General features: G+C 42.5%; 1 protein-coding gene across 1 annotated transcript in view; it reads left to right on the forward strand.

Annotated features, from left to right (window-relative positions):
* The first annotated feature begins 6,208 nt into the window (after window positions 1–6,208).
* The window catches only part of LOC113033514 (CD82 antigen-like), a 48,270-nt gene continuing 31,921 nt past the window's right edge, over window positions 6,209–22,557 (forward strand). The window contains exon 1 of the mRNA XM_026187428.2: window positions 6,209–6,348. The gene's annotated coding sequence lies outside the window, so the exon portion shown is untranslated. The remainder of the gene's footprint in view (window positions 6,349–22,557) is intronic.

Here is a 22,557-nt window from a genome sequence, read left to right on the forward strand (position 1 = left end):
TGTTCATTACACTGACATTCTGTCCTGCAATTGTTATTTACTTGTATTTTATAATTTGACTTTACATACTGCTGGGTGGTTTGTAAAGTTTACAATAACTAGTATTATCATTATGCTATATTTTCAAAAATATATAATAATCTCAAAAGCAATGCCTTGGAGTAGAAAATAGTAATGCTTTATTAAAATTTAAAACTAAAGTACAGTATTTGAATGTGTGTATTGTGTCTACTGTTTGCAAATATTTCTAACTTTTATTTGAATATTCAGCTTCCTACCATCTTCTCTTAAAGGGTAATTGCCAGGTATCCCGCCCTCCCCCTTCGCACACACATGCACACAAAGAAAACACACAGTATAATTCACAGCCTCATTATAGTGAATAAATATTTATGCCATTTACACCATCAAACTTAGATTGCTAAGGATAAAGAACCTTTTGTTCTTTAAAGAACCATTTGTAATAGCTGAAGAACCATCCACAAAATAAAAAGGTTCTTTGACGCATGATGGTTCTTTAAAGAACCATGAAGACATCTGAAGAACCATTTAAGAACCATAATTTTTCTGAGTGTATAGTAAACGTTTGACCTCTGTTATTGCCAACAAAGGTTATGTTACAAAGTATTGAGTTGTATTTTTGTTATTGACCAAATACTTATTTTCCACCCTGATTTACCAATAAATTCTTTACAAATCCTACCATGTGGATTCATGGATTTTTTTTTCACATTCTGTCTCTCACAGTTGAAGTGTACCTCTGGTGCAAATTACTGACCTCTGTCATCATTTTAGGTGGGGGAACTTGCACAATCGGTGGCTGACTAAATACTTTTTTGCCCCACTGTATATGTGTAAGGATTATGGGTTTGCTGTGTGGCAGGCAAGGTTAGGACCCCAAATGCAGGATTAAATGACATTACCTGGAACAGAGGAAGACCGAGGACTTAAATACACATGATAATGAGAGGATGGGCAACAGGTGGAAACACAGCTGGAACAAAACTGAACATAACACACATGAGATGAGGTACCCTCAAAATAAAGAGGGTACAAAGACACGTAAGCTTGACATTAGGACAGGGGATAAACAGATATGGGAGCACATGACAGACCTTTGTCAAAGGATGACGCAGACAAAGAGGGACACGGAGAGCGAGAGGGCGAGAGACACTGAGACATGACTGGGGAAACTGAAATCACAGGGAGGTACAAAGAACTAACGCAGGACGCAAGCGGACGGGGAACACAGGGAGGAATGATAACAGAAAGCTAAAGGCTAGATAGGAAACTAAGATCAACAATAAATACAAGGATGAAACACTGAATAACCGGAAAATAAATAACCTCATAAACCCAAATCATGAACCTTACTGAAAACTCACTTGTTTACTGTCACTACCTAAGATTTTGTTGCATTGCGTAAAGGACTTGGTATGAAATAAGGAGTTTGTCACTGAAATCATATACCTGTCTGACCAAAGTAAATGGATAGAGTTAAACAAGCTGCTAAAATGATTTGTTTTGCAGTCACATTGTGTATGACTTAAAGATGTTCTATGAATGTCCAACGGAAATCTTCCAGAAGTTTCACGTATCATTGTATATCTTTAGCCTCAGAGTGTTAAAACAAGATACCTAGTACATTTTGTAGATTCAAGAATCCAAATTCAAGTTTTGTCTCTTAACATCTTATGTATGAAAGAATCAATGAAGCCTCTTTGAAACCCGATGAGTGAAGAGGTCCCAGCTGCGATTCTGAGGTCAGTCCTCAGCTTTAGCGCTCAGAGATTGTCACCAGTTTTTAATGTCACGCTTTGCCATGAACCAAGCGACGCCTACAGATCCACAAGTGACTCGTACAGCTTGACGTTGAAGCGAGCAAGCAACTGTCATGATTGTGTGTCTCAGCTACAGAATGACACCATTTACAGGCAGATGGACGCAGCTCATGTTCTACACTATTGTATATGCTGTGGTCTGTGGAGAAGCATTGTTCTCTTCAAACTGGCTCTGATCTCACCATAACCCTCGAGCCCCCTGATCAGCGTGTGTGCACTGAGTGGCTATATGCAAAAAATCACTATTCATGATTAACTTAATGGATATTTTTTACTTTTTAAAAGTCTGTTTGTCACAGTTGAAACTAATTTCCGTTATAATTTTCATTCCAAACTCTTTGAAAGTAGCGTCCAGGTAGCTGGTCTGCACTGTGTTGGCACCTGGCATTGAAGAAGATAAAAGTGGATAGATTATATTTCCATTTTCCACATATGTGCAGGCGGAGGGAGGCATGGAGTCATCTCACAACCTTTTCTCTGTTCGCAGAGGGCCTGGAGGAGGAGCTGACCACCTGGTCGGGGTCTGGACTGGTGGGCTTCCCTGCTGCTGCAGGTGTACGTGTGTCTCCATGTTGGGCGAGTGTGTGAGTATATGTATATGTGTGCATGAGGGTGGAAATGCATAATTGTTTCTGTGTGTGCCTGTTTGTCTATGTCCATGTGTCAGGTCGGGTCTTCGACTCCACCTCTCTTAGACATCTCATTCTCTGGCGGGCCTCAGGGTGTCTGGGGCCCAGGTCTCCTCATGCCTCTCGACGGACCAGTTTGCAGGAACAAAAACATGCTAGGTAAGTGTGTTTGATCTCATGATTCATATAATACTGATGACGGATTTTTAGGCTAATAGTTAGGCTAACACACTTACCTCTCATATTTTCTTTCCTCACAAAAGCGATAGATCCTCCACTTCTTGTGTCTCCCAGTGCAATTCTTAGCATATTTTGGTTCCTGCAACTGGTCCGCCGGGTTATTGTCTTCCCAGAAACACTTCCCTTGTGCTGTTGGAAATCAGTTTTTTCCCGTTTCAGTTTTTGTTTTTCCTATTTCCGTTGTGTTTTGTGTGCCTCTGCAGCATTTTTCTTATTGCTGGTGTTTTCTTAAGTTGCAGTCCATTTGGCCTCTCAGGGCCACCGTATTATAGGGTCTACCTTACAATACAAAGCACCTTGAGGCAATAGTTTTTGTGATTTGGTGCTGCATAAATTCTGATTGCTACAATGCCGAACAGGACAGGCTAAACACAAACAAACAACCAAAAACCTTTGGTATTGCATGATCCAGCCATTAATTAATTCACGTTCACGTTTACATTTCATATAAGAACATTAGCGGTGCAGTTAAATAATCATTTTATGCTTTAAGTTATAGATTGCAAGCGTCACTTTATGTCTTCTATCTATTTTATTTGGTGCAAGTTATTACTGTGTAGGAAGCCTGTAAATGAATGTGCTGCCACACTGCTCCCCCTGGTGGATATCCAAAACATTACCACCGATTTTCATAGATACTTAGCAGCTTTACTACTCACAGTTGCGTCATCTACATCATGAGCGAGGATATTATTACCGCTGATCATCAGCTGATAATCAGTCAGGAATCGTCCGGGCATCCAACATGGTCCTGTCAGGGACGAGGCGGCTATTTTAAGTGGCTTTATCTGTAAATAACTCCTTGGTGGCCAAACCCCTGGGGTGGACCAGGTTGGCTCTGAGTTCCTAAAGGCTCTACATCAGGGGTGTCCAACTCCAGGCCTCAAGGGCCAGTGTCCTGCAGGCTTTAGATCTCACCCTGGGTCAACACACCTGAATCAAATAGTTAGTTCATTCACAGGCCTCTGGAGAACTTCAGGACACGTTGAGGAGGTCATTTAGCCATTTGAATCAGCTGTGATGAGGACACATCTAAAAGCTGCAGGACACTGGCATGGAATTGGACACCCCTGCTCTAGATAAAGCCTCTGCAACATCATGTGCAGATCTGGGGTGGTGCTTCTGGATTTGCAGACTAGGATGGTGGTCTCCATTTTTAAGATGGGGGACTGGAGGGTGTGCTTCAATGACAGGGGGATCACATTCCTCAGGCTCCCTGGGAAGGTCCTCCGTTAGTCAAAACTTGGATACATGAGGAACAATGAGGTATTCACCAATTGAACTCTTTGGACTCCATAATAAACACTATGTTTGGAGGTCAACGCGCATTGTATATCACCCCCAAAATTACCCTGCAAAGAGTAAGCGGGCACATCATGGTGTGGGGCTGTTTTCTTAGCATATGGCACTGGCAGGCTTCATTTAATTTAAGGAAGGATTACTAGAAAAATGTACTGAAACATTCCTGAGAAAAATCTGTACCAAATGTAGCAGGATGATGAAGACAATGATGACAAAACACAGCCACAGAAACTCTCAACTGGTTTCAAGGAAAGAAATATAGCTGCCAGAATGACCCAGCCAATCACCTGACATGAATCAAATTGGAAATCTATGGAGAGAACTAAAGCTCACAGTTCACAGACGGTGCCTTCAGCGTTTGAAGCTTGTTTGTGTGGAAGAATGGCCAAAATCATGCCTGAGCAATGCACGTGACTAGTTTCTCCGTACAGGAGCCATTTTGAGACATTCATGTTCAAAAATTGCCAGATTTTAATGTGAGAAAAAAACCCTGAAAGTGGTACAATGAACCGTTTTTCCAACAACAAAAGAAATCTTTAGATTGGTTTAAAATTACATTCCTCTTCAAAATAGTTCAGACTTTTTTTCAGATATTACTTGTTTATGAACACTCTCATAACACACTTTGTAATGTCAGTGACATGAAAGTGACTGAGCACTCCAAACGCTAACAGAGATGAGCATGTTCTGTAGAGACATTAGATGTCATGTGTTAATATTTGTACACAATTCTTACAGCATAATATGCTGAGTTGGACCAACATATTTGCTAAGTTTAACAAGCTCTATTTCAGATGAAGTAAAACACTTTGTGAAAGGACGGGAACAGTCCCCGTCCAGTCTGGTACTTCAGTAGGATGCTGAAGGTACACAATACAGGTGTATAAACAAAATGTATTTTTATTATTAGTTTTATTAACATTTTGCCCACCATTTGCCATTTTAGAAAGGGCAGGGGGCTGTTATTTGCACTGGTGACCAGAGATGGGCAGTAACGCGTTACTGTAATCTGATTACTTTTTTCAAGTAACGAGTAAGGTAAGGGATTACTATTGCAAAAACGGTAATTAGATTACCGTTACTTTCCCGTAGGAACGCTGCGTTACTGCGTTACTAAAACCGTGATTTTTTTGCGAGAATGTCTCACGACAGTGACGTAAGCGAGTGCGACGTTAGTGACAGCAGCTGTGTGCAGATCAACAATGGATCATATATCGAGTGCAGAGAGAGTATGAGCGTGCAGCGTTTAAAGCGTGGAAGTACTGACCTTACTTTGAGTTTGATTCCATAAAAAGTGACAAAAACATTAGTGTCCGCTGTGTGTGGGAAGAAAACTTCTTTTTACAGCGAAAAAACCCCTAAACTTCCGAGCAAGCACCGAGTAGCTACGACGTAATGGGAAACTCACAGAGAAACTCGCGGATTCTTCCACTGACCGCGGCACACCTGCACCAGGGTAAACCTCCGCCTGCTATACAGGTGAAAATAGAGCAACAGGACCGCTGAGTCTTTGACTTTATTTATTTTCTGCTGTGTTTTACTTGCATCTATTTGAAAGACTGAGTGTAAACACAAAAAATATTTTATTTTATGAGCTGGAATGTGCAGAAAATAGGTTTAAATGTTAAACTAATTTCTTCCAGTCAGAGAATGTTGCATATAATTAAATTTTTGCTTGATGCATAAAGTTAAAAGATTAAAACTAATAAAACAAGTTTTAAAAAGAGTCTTTTCCATCTGATTACATTTTGTATGATGGATTATGTAGAAAAAGTAGAATTGGGCTGAGAGATCTATCGCTTTATCACCTACTCAGGTTGTAAATCGTGTTTTTAAAAAGTAACTAAGTAACTAAGTAATTAATTACTTTTGAAAATAAGTAATCATTAAAGTAACGGGATTACTTTTTGGGGGAAGTAATCAGTAATTAGTTACTGATTACTTTTTTCAAGTAACTTGACCAACACTGCTGGTGAGTAAATAAGATAGTCACCGTGCTGAGGTCTGTTCCACACGGTTACGTTTCGAGCAGAATTCACCGGGCAGCAATGTGTTAAAATGGGATTATAAGTGTAACAGTATGACGTTTTGGGTTCAACAAGCCGTTTCTACAGAAGAATGGAAGCATTTACTGTGACAGAGGAGTCCTGCGCTCCGACACGACAAGCTACAGCGCGGCGTAGCTCCTCCTCCTGGGGGATGATGGGGACAGTATCTGACAGTTGTTGCTGCCGAGGCACGCTGCTTCAGTCCCAGCAGCGGGTCTTTCAGAGGGCACAGGATCCTAACAGAAGTCGCGCTCAACCTTTTCTTCTTCACAATTTACACCGAAACACGTGAGTAACCGCTGCTCCGACTGTGTGCGTTTAGAGAAACAGCTTCTCTAAAGCCCTGTTCTCCTTACCTGTGCGCGTCTGTAGCAGCTATGGTGATTGAGTTCAGCTGATCACGAGTGGAAGTTCGCAAAATCGGCCACATATCAGCTGCTTTGTGGATGCTGTGAGGTGGAGGGGTTGGTGATATGGCGCCTCTGGAGAGGATTTGTGTGTCGGACCATTCTTTGCTCTACAGCTAAAGTTTAGTCTCCTTTTACACTGCTTAGAAACTCATCTCTTAGAGTCTCTTGTAGTAAACCCCACAAAAATGAAGTAAAATAAAATACAAAAAATAAACGTCAGAAGTTTTCTTGCTGCAAAGTTTGTCATTCAGAAATGCAGTGATCTGTTTAAAGCCTGAGCAAATGTGGTCCAAAGAGAAACAGAAGGCAGGCTTGATGAACTCATTGGACTCTGTTGAAGTGCAGTTTTATTTATCAGGTACAGTCAATATCTGGGATCTTTTCATGGCCAGGCATTTATTCCCAATATTCGCTAATGCACGGCTTACTATTTAATGGTTTAAACTGAGGAAGAAACTTGCCTTTATAGTATGCATACAGTGTACTTAACAGGATACTGCATTTATAATAAATCTACTTTAAATTAAAGAATAAATACGTTTTTACACCAGCTTTTATGCTTGATCCATTAATATTGTAGGTAAATAGAAGTAGTTTTGCAAGGTAATTACTGAGAAGTGTATTTAAGCAAATTGGTAAAAATAATTAATTTTTTTTTAACTAAACAAAAGAAATGTGTGACATCATCATATCCATTTGTGGATAATTAAGTTTACAGTGAACAAGCCACCAATACTGCATCTTTTCACATTATGCTGTACTTGATTTGGGGTATTTAGACATTCTTGTGTCCAGTCCTGTCCAGTCTAATGGTGGATGATGGTGATGCTATATGCAAGTATGATATAGCTGGATTAGTTGAAAATGGGCTTGGGCAGGAAAGGAAACAATAGCATGTTCACTGCAAAAGGGAACAAGCATGAAGAAATCAGAGATCAGAAAAGCAGCACAAGTATAGACAGTGTTTGCAGAGTTCAGTGTGATTTTCACACTGTTTCACTTCACTACAAAGAAGGTGCTTGTATGTTGTGATCTTCTCAGCAGGAGTTAAACTAAAGGACAAACAAAACAGATAAACACTGACCACTGAAACGTGTAGCCAGAAGCTTCAGTGCACTTTCACTTTAATTCTCCAAGTTCTCCATCTTTACTATATTACGATGTTTAGGATGTTTTGCAATCATGCTACACACTTCAGCAAACACCGACAAATTAATAAATAATAAATTAATGTTCACAGTGTACTCTAACTCTCACTGAAAGCAGAGTGGGCCGTCTGTTTGAGGACATGTTTCTGTTATAGATGAAAATGTGGGTCAGTTTGTTTTTTCCACGGTGGCGTCAATGCCCAGCCAATATTTTAGCTGCCTGCTCATCAGAGGACCTTCATCTCTTTCTCACAATGTGAGACAATAGATCGGTTCAGCTCCAGGGCCAGCTCCACGATTCACTTTGGTGACTTTCCATATACCACGAACAGAAAAGCCTGTCTTGTTGGATAAATTGGACTGCGCTGGATACAGCTGGAGGTTAAAAGTCTAAATGACTGTTAGATAAGAATGTTTTCATCTCTTCGAGCTCTGCAACAGTTTGGCTCCATTCTAGAAAGATTTGATGAGAAGACTTGGGGGGCTCACAGTTTAACTCAGTACTACACCTCTTCGGTGTTCAATTCAATTCAATTCAATTCAATTTTATTTATATAGCGCCAAATCACAACATAAGTCGCCTCAAGGCGCTTCATAGATACAGAGAAAAACCCAACAATCATATGACCCCCTATGAGCAGCACTTTGGCAACAGTGGGAAGGAAAAACTCCCTTTTAACAGGAAGAAACCTCCAGCAGAACCAGGCTCAGGGAGGGGCGGGGCCATCTGCTGCGACCGGTTGGTGTGAGAGAAGGAAGACAGGATAAAGACATGCTGTGGAAGAGAGACAGAGGTTAATAACAGATATGATTCAATGCAGAGAGGTCTGTTAATACATAGTGAGTGAGAAAGGTGACTGGAAAGGAAAAACTCAATGCATCATGGGAATCCCCCGGCAGCCTACGTCTATTACAGCATAACTAAGGGAGGATTCAGGGTCACCTGGTCCAGCCCTAACTATATGCTTTAGCAAAAAGGAAAGTTTGAAGCCTAATCTTGAAAGTAGAGATAGTGTCTGTCTCCCGAATCAGTGTTGCATGATAACAGAAGGGCTGTATTTCAAACATTAACCCATAGTGAGTCCACAACTTGTTTTTCCTTTTTGGAATTGCCTTAGAGCTAATTATGGGATTACCCATTTTTAGCTCCCTCATTAAAATTCTACTCCACAGCTAACAACATGTGAACATGAGTTTAACCTCTAAAACCCAAGAGCCTTTCTGAGGCTCCTGATTGAAAATGACACGACCAACATGCAATTTAAAAACTCTGTATATCAAAATAAAGCCATAGAAATTTTTTCCTCGCCTAATTCTTTCTGTATCTTATAGAATATAGCCTTTTTGAAAACATGCTGCAGTAGACATATATACTGACATTATGTCTGCACAGACTGATGCTGCTGAAGTGAAACAGAGCGAAGTTACAGAGGTTTTACTCAACACATTTGGCACAATCTGTGAGAGTTGTTTCTTAAATACTGAATAGCAGAAGTTATTTAACTTTATTGACATGCCTCCAAACAATGCTTGTTTTTGAATTTTTTTTTATTACCCACACACAAATCTCTGTAACCGGGCATAAAATTGTTTTGTTTTGTTTTTTTGGCAAGGAACTGCTCTGAGGCATTGTGGGAGATCGAGTTATTCAGTTAATGCCTTTTAATTGCGGTGGATTTAAGTTTTGGAAGCAAGACAGCACGGGTATGAAAGAATTCATACTAATGTTTTTCAAACTTGAAGCATCGTTTTGGTCATGTTTTGCTGCTGGTTCAGTGAATTTTGATCTGAGGGTGACAAAACTTGCACGTTTGGCATCTGTGAGATGTCTCCTTTGAGTAGAGATATTGCTTGTTGGTGTAGTAGTATGCATGTAATATGGCCTTTGTGCCTTTTTCATCAGTTAATTTTGGAGTTACTACAAACAGGGAGCATATGGGATGATTTGTCTGTTCTCACTGGGTGGTGCTGAGGTCTAATCTGGCAGTAACTTCTGTAATCACAAAGAGAACAGAATCATCACAAACTGAAATGTGATGATTGTCACTCAGATCTCAAATAAAGCGGATCCTTTCCTCGCACACTTCACGATCTTAAGTTCTGCTCTTACATTTTTTTCAGTTCTCCTGACAGCTGACACGTGGGCTGTTTGTTAAGAAAGATATAGCCTTATATACTAAAAGGAGAGCTGCAAAGATGAGATGATGGAGGTTTCCAGTCTCTCTCTATAAACAACGGTCGCCCTATAAAAGGGGGAAGCGTATCTGTAACCGGAAGATCGCCGGTTCGATCCCTGGGCTCTCTGTCCTGGTCGTTGTGTCCCTGGGCAAGACACTTTACCCTACTTGCCTACTGGTGTTGGCCAGAGGGGCCGATGGTGCGATATGGCAGCCTCGCTTCTGTCAGTCTGCCCCAGGGCAGCTGTGGCTACAACTGTAGCTGCCTCCACCAGTGTGTGAATGTGAGAGTGAATGAATAGTGGCATTGTAAAGCGCTTTGGGTGCCTTGAAAAGCGCTATATAAATCCAATCCATCATTATTATTATCATTAAAACAAATACAAATTTCCACTGGGTGACGTCTACGGCACTGACCTTAATCAATGTTTGACCTCAGAGTGATTTCTTTAGTCAGTTTTTGTTTTGCGGGAAAGTAAACGCTGGACTTCCTCTTAGCGTTTGCACAACAGAGATATGCAAGTTTCTCCGTCTCTGCCTGTCAAAGCTGTTTAGATGACGTTGCATCCCAATTTAACGGCATTATGGTAGTAATTGTAATCAAACCTATAACCTATACCTGCTAAAAAGCCATCCAATGCACACCTGCAAAGAAGTCAAACAATAGATGTCCATACATTACACTATGTATAATAATGAGTAAAGACACAGGGAGAATGTATATTTATTGAACTGTATTTAATACTTTGTACAAAAGCCTTTGTTGGCGATGACAGACTCCTGTATGGAGAAACCAGTTGCATGCATTGCCCAGGTGTAATTTTGGCCACTTATAGTTCACAGTCTTCAAATCCTGAAGGTCCCGTTTATGATTTCGACCTCCTGTAACGTTCCCTCAGACAGCCAGGTTGAAGGAACCTGTTGCTGAAACTGCTCTTCAGATTGTTGTGCATGTTATGAAGGGGGTGGGAGTCATTGTCCATGATTGCCAGCAGTCTTGCCAGCTTTCTGTCACCGATCACCACCTCCAGCGAGGTGAGCTTCATGCCAACAACAGATTCTGCCTTCCTGATGAGTTTGTTCAGTCTGTTTGTGTCCTTTGCTTTGATGCGTGCACCCCAGCACGCCACAGCAAAGAAGATGGTGCTCGCAACAACAGACTGATAACACATATCGAGCAGCCTGCTGAATACATTGAAAGATCTGAGCCTTCGTAGAAAGTAAAGCCGGCTCGAACCCTTTTTGTAGGCAGCGTCCGTATTGGCAGACCACTTGTGATCCAGTTGAACTCCCAGATACTTGTAGGATGTGACTGTTGCACAAAGGGTCGGGTCGGGATCTGTTTCTGCCAAAGTCCACCACCAGCTACTTTGTTTTGGCCACATTCAGCTGCAGGTGATTCACCTCACACCATCTCACGAAACGATCAATCAGTCCTCTGTACTCCTTTTCCCATCGCATCTCCACACTTCCAATTATGGCTGTGTCATCAGAGAATTTCTGGAGGAGACAAGTTTCTGTGATGTACTTGAAGTCGGCTGTATAGATGGTGAAGAGGAAAGGAGACAGAACAGTTCCATGGGGTGCGCCTATGTTGCTGTTCAGACTCTCTGACACAGAGCTCTGCAGTCTCACAAACTGTGGTCTGCCTGTCAGGTAGTCGCGGATCCACTAGACCAGTGGAGCCTCCACCTGCATGTCCTCCAACTTCTCCTTCAGCAGGGAAGGAGAAGTAAACTCCCTGGGCAGATAATACAAGCAAAGTCTGATGGCAAGTAGCTTGACATCGCAGTAGCAGAAACACTCTAACAGAGATATGTCTCGGGTTACACCACCTGCAGTTCACAAACACACCCACCCCACCTCCTTTTTTCTGCCGCTGGCGTCGGTATCTCTGTCCATCCGAACCGTGAAGAAGCCAGGGATCAAAACAGCAGAGTCCGGTATCTGATCGTTCAGCCACATTTCAGTGAAGCACATTATGCTGGACTCTCTGAACTTTCTCTGGGTCTGGGTGAGCTAGGGACCTTACATTCCCCACAATGACTGCCAGCACACAGGGTTTAAACCTCTTCCTCTTCGATCTCTGTTTAACCCCCACTCTACAGCCCAGAGGTCTCCTTGTCAGTTCCTCAGTTTCTCAGTAATACTAAGTTTGACATTAAGCCACAGCGTCCACCTGAAATATGCACATGCAAATATCAGGACCAACTTAAAGCTCTTCTGCTGCCAAGTGCTTATGTTGCTTGGTAGAAAAACTTTAGTCTGATTCAACTTTTTAGTTTTTTGGAACCCAGCCTATGCAGTGCAGTGGTAACAATCAAATACATGAAGGTCAGGGAGGAAATCTATCATATCATATCATATCGTATCATTCCATTCCTTAGTCTGTCAGACATGTAAGAGTCATAATAAAATTGTCTGACTGTATTTTAACTGCTTTTATAGTATGCTTTAAAAAGTTTTTTGCTGCTTTGAGTTTTTCCTGCATGCAAAAAATATCTGGTACCCATCCCAACAGGTTTTGGCCTCCAATCAAAGGAAGATTGTAATAAAAAACATTTTTACCCAGATTTTTTAAAATGGGGCTTTAATTTACTCAAGCATAAAAACATTTCTGTATTGTCAAATGGCCAGAAACAAAAGGAAAATGCATGACAAGGTAACAAAGACTCAGTGCTCTAACTATAGGCAGACCAATCATGCTTTTCAAATAAAAAGAAAGAGAGAGAGAAAGAAGACGATGATGAGCCCTGATATGGAGCCTCATCCTCCTTTTTCCTTCTCCTCCATTGCCATCCACCTGCATGAGCACATAAGCTAATGTGCTATAACCCAACTCCACTCGCAACAATCTTCTCACGTTTCTGAATATAACCCGTAACTGTAATTATCTCATTCCAGTATAATTTCACTAAAATGGTGTTTGATACGATAGTTACAGTACTACTTTTAGAAAAGTATCCTGTCCAATACTTTCTTTGTGAGAACAGCTGGTAAGAATGAAAACAAAAAGAAAAGAAAGAAAAGACATGTTATCTGGAGGGTCTGCTGTTTAACAATGCGTTCTCCAGATTGCCAGAAATTTATGCAGATCTGCTGACCTGACGGCACATTGGCCCTGGACTCTCTTCCTATCTGGGTTGGGTCTTGCCTGATTAGACCCAAGGGCGTAGATTTGGCATGGACGGAAGGGACATGTCCCCACCAATATCCAGCGATTATTGAATTTTCCCCACCAATAATTTGATCTCTTCGAGTAAAGACAAACAAACCCGATAGAAAGAAAAAAAAAGATCTGTCAACGTCTCATTCACCCAGCGGTGCAGAAAGAGTTAAATTACGTTCTCTACCGGAGTCCTACCTCATGTGACAAATATGGCCAATGTGATTGGCTGAGCCTTTCAGGGAGCTCTGTTCAGTTTTAGCAGCGGCAAGCCTGCGCTGCAATGAGGAGAGGAGGATGGCAGCAAAAAGGAAGAACCTGGATATAAAAAAAATATTTTTCAAACAAACCTGTAAATCACTTAAAGTCAAGTTCACTCATAAAATGTGTCCGTCATAATAACGTTACAGGCTATGCTAGGCCATACATGTCAACCCTCCTGATTTTTCCGGGAGAATCCCAAATTTCAGTGCCCCTCCCGAAAATCTCCCAGAGCCACCATTCTCCCGATTTTCCACCCGGACAACAACATTGAAAAACCATATCTCAGGTTGGCCCAGCTAATTCTAGTTTCCAACAATGGCTACTGCTGCAGCTACTTAGTTTTAATATTACTCTTATAAATTTCTCAGGGTCGCAAAATAAACTTTTAACATATTTTCAGGCGAGAATGTAGCTGTGTAAACTTCAAATACCTAAACATGTTGTTGTTTGGCCTTTTTCAGTGGTTTATTTGTTTGTGAGTAAATCGGTTTGGCTGAGATTAAAGTTATTATCTTAGATTAGATTAAATAAAACTTTATTAATCCCTCGGAAGAGTTCCTCCGGGGTTTTCACACAGCTGAATAAACGTCAAACAGAAAACTGATTAAACAGAAAACTGATTGAACAGAAGTGTGAGATGGTCGAGAATCTACGCCAGCATCCGGTTATAGTTTAGACAGCAAGGAGCAGGCGGCAGAGGTGACGTAATTCTGAAGGCTAGACCGTCCAATTTCACAGTCGCTCATTTCCGGTCCACCCGGCTTTCAGACGACCCGGCCCACTTAGACCGCGAAGGCCGGGTCCTCAGGTGGACGCAGCTTCTGTATTTGGACACCCCTGGCCTGTTTCCGGCCGGACAATAATAACGGTGACATTTAATTTATTTTATCCGATAAGTAAACACTGTAAAAACTTTTGGTATGTATATGTATACCCCCCCAACAGCCCTTTTGAATGTCTCTCTAATTCTGAGGTCTCAAGGTTGGCAAGTATGTGCTAGGCTTTGGCCCACATCAGTCTAAAATTGTATGTAACCATGAAAAAAGTGTTGCCGTGTCCACCAGCAGAGACTGGACAGTATAGATGTAAAACAAATATGCCAGCAGTTTACCTCAGTTAACGAGAGGAGCAGGCATGTGTTTGGCTCCTTCACATAGTGGACATTGAGTTGTTGTGTGGGGAACCAGTAGTCCATGTCTGTTGCTGTAACAGTAGTTCATGTTTAGAATGAAAAATCCCAGCTCACTGATCTGATCGGGGCAGTAGTGCCTAAATTGTTGCATAATGTTGCTGAGAGATCTTTTACTTTGTGGTCATCTTAGATGAGTAGTTTTATGGACAAAACCCACCAGGTCATTCAGTGTTCGCTTAGTGCTAATGCATCAGAGATGTTGGTGTAACTGAAGTAATGTTGTTAAGTCCTTAAGGTCATATTCTTTTATTGTCATGACTGTATTTGAAGCTATTTTTGAATGATACCTGATTTATATGGAATATGGCTGAAGTAAACTAAAGCCTAAAATACTCAGTCATTTGTTTAATAGTAATTTAACATTATATAATTCAAATATAAAACTTTGAATTGTGATTTTAAATGGTTTAAAAGCATGTAGAATAGCATATGTAGGCAAGTATATTTCTCCTTTTTTTTATCAAGAAGCAAAGACAAAAAGGAAAAAGAAAGGAAACACGGCAGGGTTCGGTGGTTGAATCATCCGTCCCCACCAACGCCAAAACCAGATCTACGCCCTTGGGTAGACCCCAGCCTCTATCAGTCTGGTGCTTAGAGCTTGTTCTTGTGCTGCCATGATTAGTGCCTCTGGGGTGTCTTTTAGTCCAACTTTCCATGATGGTTCGTCTTCTTGCTTTCTTCTTTCTCGTGTTTCTGCTGCTTGAGATATTCATTAATCACATAATCAGTTGTGGCCATCTGTCTGATGTGCTCATGTTGTTGGATAGTGGTTCTGACACTCACTACCGTAATCCTCGGCCTCCTTCCGCTTAGTGTTCTGGATTTGGAGATAAACCCTCCATGTATGGTAAGGAGCCTTCTTGTCTTGATGTTTGTGGCATTTGCCATAGAATACCAGAAGTGGCAGGTCCACCACTGGCATCCTATGCTTTTTACAGATTAGAGCCTGTTTACTATGAGCACATATGACAAACATGAAAGCTTCTGGGTAAGATGTGGAGTATTTATGCTGCTTTTAATGTCGTTCAACATGGTGGTGGGTCAGTGATGGTCTGGGGAGGCATATCCATGGAGGGAAGCACAGACCTCCACAGGGTAGGCAGCAGCACACTGACATTAGACATCGGGAGGAAGTCCTTGCTGTTCTTACTGACTCTTTTCTGTATGCTTGACTTTACAGATTTATTATTGTTAGTATTATTATTGTTAGGATAAGTTTTAAGTTGCCTGGAAGGAATAATCATGTCTCTACAAAGTGCAGTATAAGAACATATGACATGAGTAAGTGTGTCAAAATCATTCCAGCAAATCCCTTATCCCAGTGTGTGCAGTCATAATACTCTTGCAAGCAGAGCACAAATTGTTCTGTCCAGTTCTTTATCTCCTTCATCTGTGCTTTCTGTCTTTTTAAGACTGCTTTATAAGTGGGCACGGTTGTGGTCTGCAGTACCAAGTGGAGGTAGCGGGTAGTGGGACTAACTTGTACAGTGAGGCAACGTTTTGTCTAGTAGGACTGTCTGGTAGGACAGGAGACATCCATACATACATTTGTCCAACAATGGCCTTGTAGTACCATATCACCCTATTAGAGCGCTCCGCTCTCGCTCTGCAGGCCTACTTGTTGTTCCTAGAGTATTTAAAAGTAGAATGGGAGGCAGAGCCTTCAGTTTTCAGGCCCCTCTTCTGTGGAACCAGCTTCCAGTTTGGATTCAGGAGACAGACACTATCTCTAATTTAAGATTAGACTTCAAACTTTCCTTTTTGCTAAAGCATATAGTTAGGGCTGGACCAGGTGACCCTGAATCCTCCCTTAGTTATGCTGCAATAGACGTAGGCTGCCGGGGATTCCCATGATGCATTGAGTTTTTCCTTTCCAGTCCCCTTTCTCACTCACTATGTGTTAACAGACCTCTCTGGACTGAATCATACTTGTTATTAACCTCTGTCTCTCTTCCACAGCATGTCTTTATCCTGTCTTCCTTCTCTCACCCCAACTGGTCGCTGCAAATGGCCCCGCCCCTCCCTGAGCCTGGTTCTGCTGGAGTTTTCTTCCTGTTAAAAGGGAGTTTTTCCTTCCCACTGTCACCAAAGTGCTTGCTCATAGGGGGTCATATGATTGTTGGGCTTTTCTCTGTCTGTATTATAATAGGGTCTACCTTACAATGTAAAGTGGCTTGAAGAAAATGTTGTTGTGATTTGATGCTGTATACATAAAATAAAATAAAACTGAATACTGATAGAAGTTAAATAGTCTTTAAGCGAGACGTGATTAAAATCATCTAGAATGAAGTTAGGTGCCTCTGGTGAAAGTGATTGCCGTTTATTCACTACATCACTGCTGTTATAAAAAGCTGTGGGAACAGGTAAAATGGACAAACTGATACTGATAAAAGTTCAACATCTGCTGTGCAGATTAGTTCCATGACAGTCACAGAGTTACAGTTTCATTCAGTAAAATAAAGACATACGTCGCCTCCTTGAGTTTTCTGGGTCACCTCGGCCTTTCGATCTAGACAAAAGGGTAATCTGAATCCCTCCAGAAAAAGGTCTGAAATCCTTTTTGGCCCCACTAAGCAATGTCTCTATAAAGGCTAAAATGCCACAATCTCTAAAATCCTTTTAGAATCAATGTTTCCCTGGAGCACACTCAGTTTGCTCCTCAGAACGTTGGCCATGATAACCAAGAGCAGGGGAAGCCGGGTGTTTTCTCAGGAGCAACTTTACGCCAGCGTGTTTATCCTGCTTCCTCCTCCTGCGTGACTCACTAGGGATAATTTTGTGTGGAAGAAGAGGCATATGACATGTGAAATGCTCATTTATATGTGAGTGTGCACAGAGCCTGGACCAAAAAGCCTAGTTTAACAGATATAGCTGATAACCACCACTGTGATACTTACTGTCTCGACTGGGCTTGCCAAGTCAATTAATGCAAAGAAAGCCTCGCTGTGTTGAGCTTCTTTCATAGTATACCCTTGTGCCCTAATCTCACAGTGTGTTGCGTCACTGAGAGCTGCTGAGCTATGTAGGGTTGTGCCTGGTACTAGCAGAGGCTGGGAAAAAGGAGGAGGGGGTAGAAAAGGAGAGGCAGGAGGAGAGTTAAGTCTGCTTGTCGTGTCTTAGTTTTATTCATTTATTACGTTTCAGAATAAAACCAAAGGCTGACTGTGTTTCAGCTTTTTTGTCAGCTCTTTGTATAATTAAGACTCCATTGCTGAAGAAATAGCATGTTCAAGTGCATTTAAAGTTTGCTGAACAACATTTAGACTGTCTGTGAAATACTGGGGAGAGTCTGATCAGATCGGACCAAAATTGAACTGTTTGGATGCCACAATACAGATCCTGTTTGGACGTCAAAAGCCACTGCGTATCACCCCCAAAACACGATACCAGCAGTGACGTTTGAAGGTGGAACTATGCTGTAGGGCTGTTTATTGGCATATGGCACTGGCAGTCCTCTAAAAATCGAAGGAAGGATGAATGGAAAACTGTACCCAGACATTCTTGATAAAAATTGACTGCCATCTACCAGGATGATGAAGATGAAATAAGGGTGGATCTTTCAGCAATGCAATGATCCAAAGCACACAGCCAAAGAAACTGTCAACTGGTTTCAGAGAAAGAAAATAAAGCTGCTAGAATGGCCCAGCCAATCACCTGGCATGAATCCAATTGAAAAACTCACAGTTCACAGAAGGTGCCTTCAGGATGTGAAGGTTGTTTGTGTGGAAGAATGGGCCACAATCACACCTGAGCAATGCATGCAACTAGTTTCTCCGTACGGGAGTCTTGAAGCTGTCGTCACCAACAAAGGCTTCTGTACAAAGTAATAAATACATTTCAGTAACAGTGTTCAATATTGTTCCTTGTGCCATTTCTCATAATGACACATAATTTATGGACATCTATTGTTTGATTTCTTTGCATGTGTGGATTGGATGGGTTCTTACCAGCAACCGGTGAGAGTTTCATCTCAGTAGCGCCTTTCCAAATATATTGAATGCCAGAGTTACTTGAGTGGCTCATAAAAAATGTCTATGCTTTTGACTTTCACTTTTAGATCGCCCAACCCCGCTAACAATTTGTCCTTAAAAGATCCAAAGTTTGAAATCAGACCATAGAAGATCGGCTTAATTGTGTGTGTGTGTGTGTGTGTGTGTGTGTGTGTGTGTGTGTGTGTGTGTGTGTGGTTAGACAGTCACTTCAATCTGACTTTGCTACAGGAAGTCACCAAAATTTTTCTCACTGGATAGTCTCTTCCCACTGCCATCACTGCAGGTACCACCCTTTCCAAGCTGGAACAAACACTGGTGTAACCGATTTACAGTAACAGGAAAGTGGGTCGCCCACAGGGCTCCACTGCCAGGGGAAGCATTGAGCAAGTTTTCCATATCTCACCCAGATTTCCATAGATTTATTGGACAGTAAATGCCACTACTCTGTGGAGTGAGGGCTGATTGATGGTCCATTCAGGTTGGTTTGTTTTTTTCCCCCACAGATATGAGCCACCACACAGAAGTAATTTGCAGTTTGGTACGGCAATCCAGTAAGTTACACCTGCAAATAGAGAGAAAATTGGCCATGACGATTTGCACCTGCTCTACCAGGTGTAACAATTGAGTTTAACATCCAGGCATCCATGAAAACGGAATTTATGACATTTAACGGAGTTAGAAGTTAGCAGGGAGTTAGCTCGTTAGCTTCTATCTAAATACAATATAGCATGTCCTGACTGCGGGGTTTTGGAAACAAATTCAAACGTACAGCTCTGTTATCACTTCCAGCATAAATGGAGACAGAAAACTAAACAGCAGTGACGTTTGTAGGGTTACTGAAGTTTGGCTAGCTGCTATATAATGATGTGCTACGTGACCGCTAGCGACACAGCTATGTTAGCATAATATAAACAAGCTAACTTTTTTCCACTGGATAAAAGTTAACGTGAGTGTTCTCGGTGGTCAGGAACAAATGTAATCGCATGGCAGGATGCTGTAAAAGGACCAAACTTCAGTCAGGAGAACAACTGAGATAATCCATCCACAATACGAGGTTAGTCATTCATATACTGCTGCATGGGCTGGGCTGTAGTTACATCCTAAGGTTTTAAAAACTGAGCTTAAATAAATGATTAGCGGTAATAAAAGCCGAGGGAGGTCAACAGGGATCACTGACTGTTTTAGGAGCTTTTTGAGATCAAATAGAAGAAAATACAAAACATTAAACATGTTAACAACACATAGTTAACACATAGCCATATTAAACGCAGACTACTTTAGGCCCGGAAGTAGGATTCGTCACGTCATCACTTAACGACCAGATAACGAAGGGAGTGGTCTGGACACCACGTGGTCAGACACTCCTCCTCCGTGATATATGTGGCCTTACGCTCTCTGACAGCTTTCAACTGATGTACACAATGGCCTCCTTACCTGCTGGGACAAAATGGCCCGCAGCCTCTGGCACTGCTCCATCCACTGGACCAGATCTGGCTCCACATTTTGGGTGAGCTCAGTCAAGGGACTGGATAACTCTGCAAACCCAGGCACAAACCAACAGTAGTACCCAGCCAGCCCCAAGAACCTTTTTTGGTCTTGGGACGCGGGCAGGATGCGATGGCTGTTGTTTTCTCCATCTGAGTGCATCCACTCTGTCACACCTGCAACTGTTGCAGAATGCTGCGGCACAGCTTTTAACTGGTAAAAAGATAATTTGAGCATATTACTCCAGTTCTGGCCTCCTTACATTGGCTTCCAATTGAATTTAGAATCTATTTTAAAATCCTTTCACTGGTTATAAAATCCTTAAATGGTCTGGCACCTCATTGTCCCCCCTCATTCACTCCGGTCAGCTGAGCTGTTGCTCTCAGTCAGTAGATCACGGCTGAAACTTAGAGGAGACTCTACTGTTGCCCCAAAGCTTTGGAATGATCTTCCTCTTCACATTAGGCAATCTGCATCAGTGCTGGTTTCTAAATCCAGATTAAAAACTCATTTTTATTCACTGGCCTTTGACTCAGTGGGTAACTGACAGTTATTTAATTGCTGTTTAATTATTGTAGTTATTATTCTTTTTGTTTTTTTGTACATTTTATGTTTCTGCTGTAAATGTTGGAATGCTACTACGCAAGTAACCCCGGCGGAAGGGGCTACATGAATAGGATGAGGGACCTATGGATTCTTCGATACCCAACATCCACAATGACGGCGAAACAACTAGTAGCTCAGTGTTCCAACATTCGAAAGAAGGGACTGCTCTAGAGATTGACGAGGTACAACACAAATGCTACGGCAAGGAGGAGTCAGGACGCCAGGTCAGGGGGGCGATATCATCACCCCCACCCGAGATTGGGTACATAGCCCCAAGTGCGATAGGAGAAGGATCGTTGAGTGCGAGAGGAACTGACCTGAAAAATAGGATCATGGCCAAGCTTGAAACCTGGATCCCCCGTAGCCGGTTACCAAGATTACGTGAAGTACCCTCAGAAGGTCTGCTAGATGATGTTAATGCAGCACTACGGGCAATACCTACAACCACGATTACCGACACTAACAAGCTGATCTACAATACGGCAGCAGTGATCAGTGAGATGCTTGGCTACAAGTTGAACAGCGACAAGGGGCAGTACCCTCCATGGAGAAGGAGGCTAGAGGGCAAGATCAAAGTAGCACGGAGGGAGGTTAGCCAACTAACGGAGTTGTATGGAAGCCCCAAACGCAATTTCATTGTTCTTGACAATGACAATAAATAAATAAATACTAAATACTAAGACAAATAAGGTGCCTAAGAAATACAGCAAGCTGTCCATACCTGAGGCCTTGGAAACTGCCAAGCAAAGACTCACAGCCTTGGCCAGCCGCTTGAGGAGGTACACCAGAGAGATAGAAGGCAGGAGAATAAACCAGCTGTTCTCCACAGAACCAGCAAAGGTGTACTCTCAGTGGCAAGGGAACAATAAGAGAACAGCACCACCAAGGCTGGAGACGGAGCAATACTGGAAGAGCATATGGGAGAAGGATGCAACCCATAACGGCAATGCTCAGTGGCTAGAGGATCTGAGGGCAGACCACAGCGACCTCCCTGAACAGGGTCCAGTAACCATCACAGTGGCAGATATCCAAGAAAGGGTCTCCAGTATGAAGAGTTGGACAGCACCAGGGCCCGACATGGTTCACGCCTACTGGCTGAAGAAGCTGACTGCACTCCACGAGCGTCTGGCAGCACAAATGAACCAGCTGCTAGTTAACGAGAGACACCCGGAATGGCTAACTGAAGGCCGGACGGTCCTGATCCCCAAGGACCCCAAGAAGGGACCGGTCCCCTCCAACTACCGACCAATAACCTGCCTCAGTACTACATGGAAGCTCCTGTCAGGCATCATATCGGCTAAGATGAACAGGCACATGGGTCAATACATGAGCGGGACACAGAAAGGAATTGGCAAGAATACCAGAGGCGCAAAACACCAGCTACTGGTAGACAGAACAATCAGCCGAGACTGCAAGACCAGACTGACCAACCTGTGCACTGCCTGGATTGATTACAAGAAGGCCTATGACTCAATGCCCCACAGCTGGATACTGGAATGCCTAGAATTGTACAAGATCAATGGGACGCTAAGAGCCTTCATCAGGAACTCAATGGGGATGTGGCGTACAACACTAGAGGCCAACTCCAAGCCCATAGCACAAGTCACCATCAAGTGCGGGATCTACCAAGGAGATGCTCTGTCCCCACTGCTGTTCTGCATAGGCCTGAACCCCCTCAGTGAGATCATTAACAAGACTGGCTACGGATACCGACTACGGAACGGAGCAGTTGTCAGCCACCTCCTGTACATGGATGACATCAAGCTGTATGCCAAGAGTGAACGAGACATCGATTCACTGATCCACACTACCAGGCTATACAGCAATGACATTGGAATGTCGTTCGGACTGGAGAAGTGTAGTCGGATGGTAACAAAGAGAGGGAAGGTAGTCAGAACTGAGGGGATTAAACTACCAGAAGGCAACATTGCAGACATAGAGGACAGTTACAAGTACTTGGGGATCCCGCAGGCGAATGGGAACCATGAAGAGGCCGCTAGAAAAGCTGCAACCACCAAGTACCTGCAGAGGGTCAGGCAAGTCCTGAGGAGTCAGCT

The sequence above is a fragment of the Astatotilapia calliptera genome, chromosome 1, assembly GCF_964374335.1.
Source record: "Astatotilapia calliptera chromosome 1, fAstCal68.1, whole genome shotgun sequence".
Lineage (NCBI taxonomy): Eukaryota > Metazoa > Chordata > Actinopteri > Cichliformes > Cichlidae > Astatotilapia > Astatotilapia calliptera.